Consider the following 10,079-nt stretch of genomic DNA (forward strand, 5'->3'; position numbering starts at 1 on the left):
TGTCAGCTTCTGTCAGAAACGGTTCATAACTTCCCTTCAACTCATTCCTTACCTAAAAGGTAAACCTGTTTCTTCATCACCTGTTCAGCTCTGATTCAGTAAGGACATCTCCCGGTTTCATCTTCATGTTTCCCTCTCACCAGATATCCAAACCGATATGACCAGCAGCTTGTACGGCTGTGGCTCCAGCAAACATCAGCTGATAGAAAGTAATATTAAATGATTTCTAACAACAGCTTATCAAGCTTTAAACGTGCTGCTGTTGTTTAGCGCGACAACCGCTGGTTTCCTCTTTCTGGCGCAAAGTGGGCGATAAACAAGCAAGAAAGCGGGACTTGCGACAGAAAAGCTCAGTTTCATGATTGAAGTAGCAACAGGGAGACGGCGAGCAGAGACAGCTGCTCAGCGTAAAGACACAGAATAACTCCAGCTTTGTGTCTTTTTTCATTCTAGCTGAAGTCCGGGAGAAATAGCGTTCCTTTTCACCTCAATACCATTTTCTTCTGTTTGTCTGTGATAAGATTGCTTTCAGAGCCGTTGCCCAACCAAGGGGAGGATGCATCCGACCTCCTCGGCTATAATTGGTCCAGCCCAGAGTCGATCATGACCAATTGGCCAATCCACCACCTTTCATTGTTTATACCTTTACAAACAAAACAAACAAACAAACAAACAAAAAACAAAAAAACATCGGCCCATAAAAACGAAAAATCACCATCGGCCCGGGCAAATGCTCTGTATGCCCGATGGTCAGTCCAGCTGTGGTCAACAGGTTGTCTGCTAAGATGCACGCAAGGAGCAGATGTTGTGTGAATAGCATTGTTGTTACGAGTAGTTACGATAAAAGACCAGCAGATGTCGCCCTATGTCAGCTAGCACATTAACATTTTCAGTGTCTGATTGAAACAAATATGGATCTGCTGCAAACAAAAGGCTGTTTATGCAACTACAAAACAGTGTCAGCTTTTGTTCTGTAAATCTGTTTGACTCATTCAAATTGTATCAGAATCGATCTCTAATGAACTGCATCCGCTAACAGCTGATATCACGTGGAACCAAACGAAAAAGTACAATTTGAAAATATCCATTCAAATTCAATTAAAATTCTGAATCTTCACATTTGTGCACGGGTTTAAACAAACAAGCATTTTTTTGATAATGGACAAAGTGCGGCTCATAGAGAGAGAGTGAGAGTGAGACTGAGGGGAGGGGGGGGGCAGGAAGTAAAAGTCACAGCAAGACACCAGAGACAACATCTGTCAAAGTACAACAGGACTCGACCTCAAAAATCATCTAAACGTGGATCCCAGTATATTTGCACTTACACGAACACTTAGACAAAGAAAAGATCAGAGATGGAGTAAGACTGAACAAACTACACTCAAGAGCTTCAAAATTACGAATTTAAGGGTTTAAGATGAGACAGTCTTATTTACAAGCACTCAAATGGTAACCAGAACTCAAATAAAGCAAGAACCCAAACTCCATACTTCACATAGCACAAAAAAAAAAAAAATGAAGCGCAAACCAACACAAAACAAAACACTAGGGGGAAAAAAACAACAACTTCGAAATAACTTTTAAAAAATTATGTTGGTTTGATACCGTTGATACAGACTCATTAATCAGCCATATCATGCAGAATGATGATGTGTTATTTTAAACTATACTTTTAATTGTATTGTGCAGGGTCAGCGCCAGAGCAGATGGACTGGATGGGCAATTAGCTTTAACAGGGGGACATTAGATTCAGCACACCTAAAAAATGCATAAATAAAAACACATTTTATTACCAAATCTACTTAATTTTACTTATAACTGTAAAAGTAGGTCAGTAGAATTCAGCTGAGGGGGAATAGTGACCTTTTTGGACAGCCTGGACCCCTGGAGCCCGTCCATAATGCAGACACTGGTGTAGATTATTCTGATAACACTAATTGTTAAGATCTCCCTCAACTTAAATTTAACACCACACATCGCACACTGAACAAAATGACAAACTGATGGTCTTTTCTGTCCTGCTAGCAAAAAGTAATTTACTGATTAATGTGTTTCTTCTGCTTTCTGTTTTGCAAAAGCAAGCTTGGATATGATGCATAATGAGATCATAACAGGATACACAAGAGAAAGTTAAGTTAAAAAAAGAAAAAGAGTTAAAAATCGCCCACTAAAGGCTACACTGCATAACAACGTCTCTGTTTGGCTGTTTTTTCTGCTCACACTGCACCAAGGAAAAAATACCTTTATTTTGAAAGTTATGTTCGAATTAGGCCCACCCACCCGTTTGTTTTGTCAGTGCCAAATATACTTCCGGATGGACCCTTTAAATAGAACCTGGTCTTGCGTGTTGTACCGTGATGCTCAAACAGATTAGTACACCATCACCAGGGTGCTGCTCACATTGTACTAGACGCTGATAAAGATGCAAGCAGCTGGGTGGACTTTGGTTTTCTGTCTGTGCTTCAACTGTGCGTTTTCAATTGGTAAGTGATTCTGTGGAAGTCTAAAAAGTATGAAGATAGTCTAATTAATTAAAAAAAAATAAAAACAAAATGTGGATTGAAATATTTTGGCTGAATATTTGGACTGCTGACCCAGTGGATGGTTCAGAAAAATATTTTTAATTAGACTTATTATATATTAATTAAACTAATCAGCTAACATTCCTGAGGTTGATTATTTTTGCATTTATTATTTATAATTGTATTTATTAAAGGAAGTGTGAACATAGTATGCAAAAGTATACTATGCATACTATGTCCTCATGTTTCACTACAAACATCCAACTGATAAAAGACAATCAAACCTAAATCCAACAGTCATGAAACCTAAAGGAACTACAAAGGAAACTTCTGTGATATGTTTTACTGAAACATAACCAGAGATCTTTCTTGTAAAATATAGTGCTTTTTTTAAAAAAAAATACCTTTAAAATAACACACCATGAGCTCTGAATACCTGCTGTATGGAGGAGTAAGATGTTCTTCTGTTGGCTCTTTGATCATCTGACCATGAGATGAGTAACCTAAACTTTCTCTTTTGTTTCATTTTTCCCTTTATGATGAAGAATCCTGTGAGCATTTAGGAGGAATCGTTGAAGAGTACAGACTAGGGGCTCTAGTTGGGTCATCTTTGCTTCTACCATGCAACATTCAAAAAAGCGGCCTCAAAACAGTGACATGGAACTACAATGGCTCAGGGCAATTGCTCAATCTGTCATCTGAAGGGCACGTTACATTCCTGGACCCCAGAAATGGCCGAGTGAAAGCCTTTCCAAACCAGGCCTCAGAGGGGAACTACTCTATCAGAATTGATGCTCTTGAAAAGGCTGACGTAGGATTTTATAACTGTATACAGGGGGGGGAATGTGTTCAAGTGGTGCTGTATGAAATAGGTAAGTGGATTTTTACTTGTAGATTTTAAATTAATTTAATATTGAGCTGTAGAGTTTCTTCATTTTGAATAACAAATCTCAAAGCCTGACAGGCAAAAGGACAAATCAATAATCTATTACAATAATGTACTCTGATACATATCTAGTAAAACCACTGCTCTTCATGCAGGTACACAAAGAATCCCGTGGCTGGTGAATTACATCTGCGCTGGTGTGACTGCTCTATTTGTGGTGGGTGTTGGTGGCTACTTCAGCTACCAAAAATGCAAAGGTGAGAATTTGCTGTGTCTGACTGGGTTATCAAGTGATTGTTTTGGAGGGTGGATTGGTCACAGAACCATTGTACCAGACAAAAAATCATTAAACTGCCAAACTACAAGATATCCCATGTTTACAGTCCTGTAGAATTTGTATCACAGAGAAAATGTTTTGTTATTTTTGTTTTTTTGAATTAACCTATTTTTTAGTTAAAAAAAAAAAAAGTTGTTTCAAACACTAATCAATTAGCTAATGATTCCTAAATAAATAGGATCTGTTGTCCTACAGCATGATGCTAAAAGCACCTTTAACACAAACCAATAAAACAATAAATGTCAGACTACTGGAATAATAAATGTGAAATCTAAAATAAAATGTATTGTTTATATACAGGGGAAGACAGGTGAGAGGCCACAGAATCTTCCTTTTATAATTAATCCTCAGAAGAGGGAAAAGAGAAGAAGGATGAAGAAGAGCAAAAATGAAAAGATTGAAAAGTTACAAAAATACAAAATTCTATAAATTATTCATGAACTAACTGCAATTAACGACATCTAAGGTTGCAAAGCCATTTTTAAAGCTTCAGGATTCCAGAGAACCACAGTGAAAGCCATTATCCACACACGGAGAAAACTTGGAAAAGTGGTGAACCTTCCCAGGAGTGACCGCCTAACAAGAAGACTCCATGATCGCATTGACAACTCATCTAGGAGGTGAAAAAGAAAACAGAACATCATCTCATGAACTGCAGGCCTCACTTGTCTCAGTTAATGTCAGAGGTCATGATTCAATAATAAGAGATATTGCTCCTTATCACAACTGTTTGCTTTGAGAGTTTTGCTGCTGCCGCACAACCAGTTATTAGGTTTAGGGAGCAATTACTTTTTTCACACAGGGCCAGTTAGGCTTGGATCATTTTTATTCCTTTAATAAATGAAATCATCATTTAAAGACTGCATTTTATACTTACTCGGGTTACCTTTGTGTGATATTGAAGTGTTTGTTGATCTGAAACAGTCTGACCAACATGCAAAAAGAAAAAGAAATCAAGAAGAGGGAAAACCACTTCTTCACAGCAATGTATGCATATATGCTGATTTTTTTTTTTTTTTTGACACTTCCCTTTCACAACCCACTGTGGCTTATGGTTCTAATTTAAACTCTCTACTCTGAAACCTGAAATTTATGCAGTGTGTGCATCCACGTGTAAATTGCATTGGCTTCTAAAAGAGAAGGTTTGCTTATCTGTTGTTTACTAAAATATAGCAAGTGACATCAACCACCAAATAAAACTAACAAAGAAAAGAAATGTGCAAGTTATATTTATTTCAAACATATTAATTTTACTTGACACATGATTATATACTCAATATGCATGTTTTTTTTGCAATGGATTATCCAGAAGCAAGTTTACTGGGTTCTGTCAAGATCAATAAGTTCAGCTGCTCAGTTCAGTGTTCAAAAAAGGAAAAAAAGTTTTGTACACACCTATTTGCAAACCATCTGTCAGTTTCTTAATTTGTAGGGGAAGCAGACATATACCAGAAGAGTTTAAATTGAGACATTCCTTAGCTGCTGCTTTTAACCGTGTTGAATTATAATATGTCTCTCTCCCTTTTCTCATTGCACTCTTATTACTATGCAATATTTAGAAAAAAGTGAGAACTGTATAAGTCAGCTGGGTACATTAAAGTTGCAGGTGATGTTTCTGTGTGTGAGTTTCAGCAGCTTCGTGCAAACCACCAGTTTTTATTCATACACAGTATTTTACCATAATGAGGACCGTGGTTTCCATTCTCTTGGCCCTGAGGCATTAGTGCAAGCAACAACCACCGTCTGTGACCGAGAGGGCTTCTTACTAGTTGTTGCTGTAAGAAACCCTCTGTTAAAGGTGCAGCTGCTAACATGTGACTTAATTTGACACATTTTGCCTCGACTTCTAGTTACTATTTCTTTTTCTCTGTCAGCTTTTTAGGTCTCTCTTGTTTCGCTTTTGTTCCCAGTGTGCATAGGCATGCAGGGAAGGGGAAGGGCTGATTGTTTTAAGAGATTAGATTGGGCAATCCAGTGTCAGTAATGAAAATTAAGCAATAGGCTGCTGTCAGTGTTTGTAGGGCCAGTGGGCAGCGGCCCAGAAGCTGACTTGCAGCCCGCATAAGTATATTGACTTATTCTAGAAAGTATGCCAGATTACCACTCCAGCCATGGGTGTAAAGTTTTAAATAAATAATAAATACAATTTTATTTATGTAGCACCTTTCTAAACAGAATCAAAAAGTGCCGCACATAAGATAACAATTCATAAAAGGTAAAATATAATATAAAACAGGCAATAATTAACCAAAATCAATTTTAAAAAGGAGAGTTTTGAGTTGTTTTTTTGTTCTTAGTTCTCATAAGCTCAGCTGAATTATTCATGTTTTTTATAAATCAAGATCTTCAGTGGACATTTCAGGTTTTTTCTCTGTCGATTTTCCCTCTGTGATCAATGGAGATTCAGTTAACTAACGGTGGGGTCACTGCTCCCCCCATTCATAGCCTTCTTTTAGCGGTCCATGAACAACTCAGCCCAAAAAGGTTTTAATACCATGAGGGCCTTCACTCTTGTTACGTGCCACCTCTTTGGTTCCATTACCTTTGAATTATTTGCTCTAATTATCAGCTCCACCTCAGCGCCGGAATTTCCACAGAGTTTAAGTGTGGCCAAGCACGTAATTCTTCCTGTTGTGGGATGTTATCATGAGTCATTGGCATCCTACACTTCAGACAATTCCTTATAAGTGTTGCTGTTAAGTGCAGCTACTGCCAGTCCAGAAATGAAGTGGCTATCTGCAAACCTTTTGGGGGGGGGTGGCCTCCAATTTGTAGTCGTCTTCACATAGTATAGAAGATATTTTAATTCACTTCTCAGGCAAATATCTCTTTTTTATTTCAGTTGCAGCTCTAGAATCAAGAATACCCACAGAAGTAGCAAAGGAGTTTCATGCCTTCTGATGCACACACCTAATGGCAACCAGACACCTACATTGATGATCTCGTTGGGCAGCTTCATAAGGAAGCAGCAGTGAATGCGTGGGATCATTACCCTAACAGCAGTCACTAAGGGTCATCGCTTCCATGGAAGTTGTGAACAATGTTCCCTCTAAGCTGCGCACGTGCGCAATTGCGCAGTGCTGCCACGGTCTCTGCGCACAGAAAATCTGCGTTGCGCACAAAAAAAATCTAACCTGAATTGAAATTAAAATTAAAACTTTAACAATTCTGTTTTGCAGTGTTAGTCAGTAAGTGACTGGCTGCTCCTGTATGGGATTAGAACAATGCCACCTTATCCTATAGTCCAGCCAATAATGCGATTCACATTCGTATATACGCAGCTAATCAACGTGGTTGACAGGCTATGACCGCGTCCTTATGTGCCGACACCGGAGTTTTAGCTAGCAAAGCAGCGTGGCTGATGTGGAGTGAAGCCACATTAATGACAACGTGTACAACCTTTGGAGATGTGAGCAGGACAGACGGAACAACTGACGGAAAAAGTGTGGACTTTATACCAGTTTTTAAATTGTATTGATGGGACACGTAAAACCAGAGTTATGATAAAAATATGCAATGTTTGGGTTTCTTCCTGAATACTATCGTTATTTATAATTACTGCGGGAAGAAACGGTAAAAACGGCGTTTTATAAGGAAAACTACGGTGGCCCTGAAGTGCAAACCACAAAAACAAATCGCACAACAAATTGAAACGCTCGAAAGCACTCTCCGCCTGTGAGCAAAAACAAAACCAAAAAACCCCCACCCTTTCCTATTGGTCGAAAAAAGTACCGTGTCGACCAATCAAAAAATGATATGGCAACGTGGCATCTAGTTGTTAAGAAACGGGGGGAAGTTTTAGGAGTGACGGCGGTGTTCTGAGATGTGAGAGATTTGAGACGTTTAGCGCAAATCTTGTGTAGTTAGTGTGTAGTGTAGTTTTGTTGTGTGTGTCAGAACAATGAGGCGGCTGCTGAATGTTACAGGTGTTACAGGAGTGATACATCTCCTGTTGTCAGGCCTGCAGGTATCAGGCTGTTGTTCTCCTTTATCTCATAGTGGACAGAAATTATTTTTTGGAGTGGCACAAATAATTTGTGTGGCATCAGATTTGATGCAGAACAGCTGATTGTTCTGTAAATAGTTTGAAATGTTTATAAAAAAAAAAGAAAGAAAAAAGAAAGAAAGTTGTGTTTTCAAAATTGGAGTTCAAGTTATTTTTACTTCCAATAGTGTTAACATACTACACAGGTCATGAACAAGATTTTTTACATTTTCATTGTAAATGGGCTAAAGCAGTTAATTAAAAGTAGTCTAACGTACATGTAAATGCTGTAATTTTATTATTTTAATAAACCATGTAACTTGGATGGATTCGATGCTGGCGTGACCGCAGTGCACACGTCTGATGTCGCTCACAGTGGTCCAAGGGACCGCTCAGGGAGTTTGTGTGTTCGCTCAGACACATGAAATATTTGAGGGAACATTGGTTGTGAAGTAGAAGATTTGTGAGTAAAACCAGTTTGTCCCTGTGTGCCGGATTGGGAATTTAAAAGACATCCAGTGGTGAACTGATGTGGGTGTGATTTCTGGGAGAAGATTGTCATTGTCTGAATTAAGTTTTGAGGAAACTGGCCCTTCCTGTTGTTCAGACCTTTTTGAAACTGTGTTTCAGTCTTATTCTCTGTAAATAAAGCACCTTATTCACTTAGAGCTCAGAGTCTTGCCTGTAAATAGGTCTCCATGACAAATGCACACTTGTCTTTGAATGAAATGAACAATATCATTGAAACCAGTTTGGTGATTATATTTTTTCTTTAACTCATAAGCAGTTTCTCTCTAACTCTCCCTTAACATATCAGGTAACTTTAAGATTATGGCATTCATATTGGATGGCATATTCATTTCTGAAAGAAAACCAATGGCATCACAGCATGCACGTAGAAACGAGACAAAAGCCTGCAAGACTTTAATATGTTCAGGCTCAATTGTCAGCCAATCACGTGCTTTCTTCATATTTGCAGTGGCTTTTTATGCTCATTTCCAAAATATTCTAAAAGCATCTTTGCTCTTTGATATCCTCTATCAGCTGGCATGTGTTGACAACTCTTGAGAAATTCCTTAAGCTGTCTTCGGGTATATTGCTGCAAGAAATACAAACAATCCACACTGCTTACAGCCGTTCCTTCAACACTACTCAAATATTCTGATGAATGTTCTGTACTCAAGAGGTTTTCATCAAAGATTTCTATGTCTCTGTGCAGCAATGAAGACTGTTGTTACAATAACAGAGCTGTAATGCTCATTAAAATTGCTTTGATCAACATTCAGTTGTACCGTTTCAGCATACTGATTGGGATCCTTTATTAAGTGCATTGTGGTCTCCTGCTCATGATGTGTGGATGAATCATTGAAGCATACTTGGTTTGATATTCAGAGCATGAGTTCCAACTTGTTTTAAGCCAGTTTTTTAAGCAGAGTTTTTTAGTTTTGTAGGAAGATAACTAAACTGAGGCCTTGAATCTTTAGAATATACTTTTACTGAAACTACAACTTTGCCTCCTGTAGGTGGATAATCAAACTGCTGTCTTAAACTTTGTGAAACAAAGTCAGTGGGATTGAAGCTAGGAAGAGGTTTACATTTTTAATTTTCTTTGTGTGAATTTATATTATCAGAATGTGCAATTGGAGCAATTCTGGGTTTTTTTGTTTTTTGTTTTTTTGGTCATATTTGATCCTCCTGAGGCTCCAGCTCATGTTTTTCTTAAGAGCAGCACTTTCAGCTTCTACTTTTAGGCATGCTTACGAAGGCCCACGACCGTAACGACAAGCTGACAAACATGTTTTACCAACAACAATGGAAATGCTGTCATTTGGTCCAACATCATCATTTTATTATCACAACATTCATTGTTATCACCATCATGATTATCATAGTCTTTGTACTGGTTTTTGACATCAAATAGCCACTTTTCCATTTTGCGCAGTATCTCTTTATTACTATGCATTTGAGTTTCAAACCATTCATTTGTTTCAACATTTTCAGAAAGCTTCAAATGCTTTCTGTTTGGCTGACCTTTACCAGGTTCATTGTCCACTGTGAACAGCAGTTTTCACATTAGTCATTTTAATAGTGAATTACTGTCAAATCCTTTTTTACAAGTTGTGATAGGATTTAAATATTCTTGTTGTAAGACGGCCAATCTCTTCCAAAGATTTTGAAACAACTTTAATCCTACCATGATTCCGTGACTTCAGCGGAAGTTTCTAGGGAGTTACCATATCAGACAGATCCTTCTCAAAGAAAACATTTTTATTTTCAGTGACTCTTTTTAACTTGATAGATAAAGGTTATACAAAAGTTACTTTGGCAAAAACTGATTGTAGCTTCCAG

The sequence above is a fragment of the Oreochromis niloticus genome, linkage group LG14, assembly GCF_001858045.2.
Source record: "Oreochromis niloticus isolate F11D_XX linkage group LG14, O_niloticus_UMD_NMBU, whole genome shotgun sequence".
NCBI lineage: Eukaryota > Metazoa > Chordata > Actinopteri > Cichliformes > Cichlidae > Oreochromis > Oreochromis niloticus.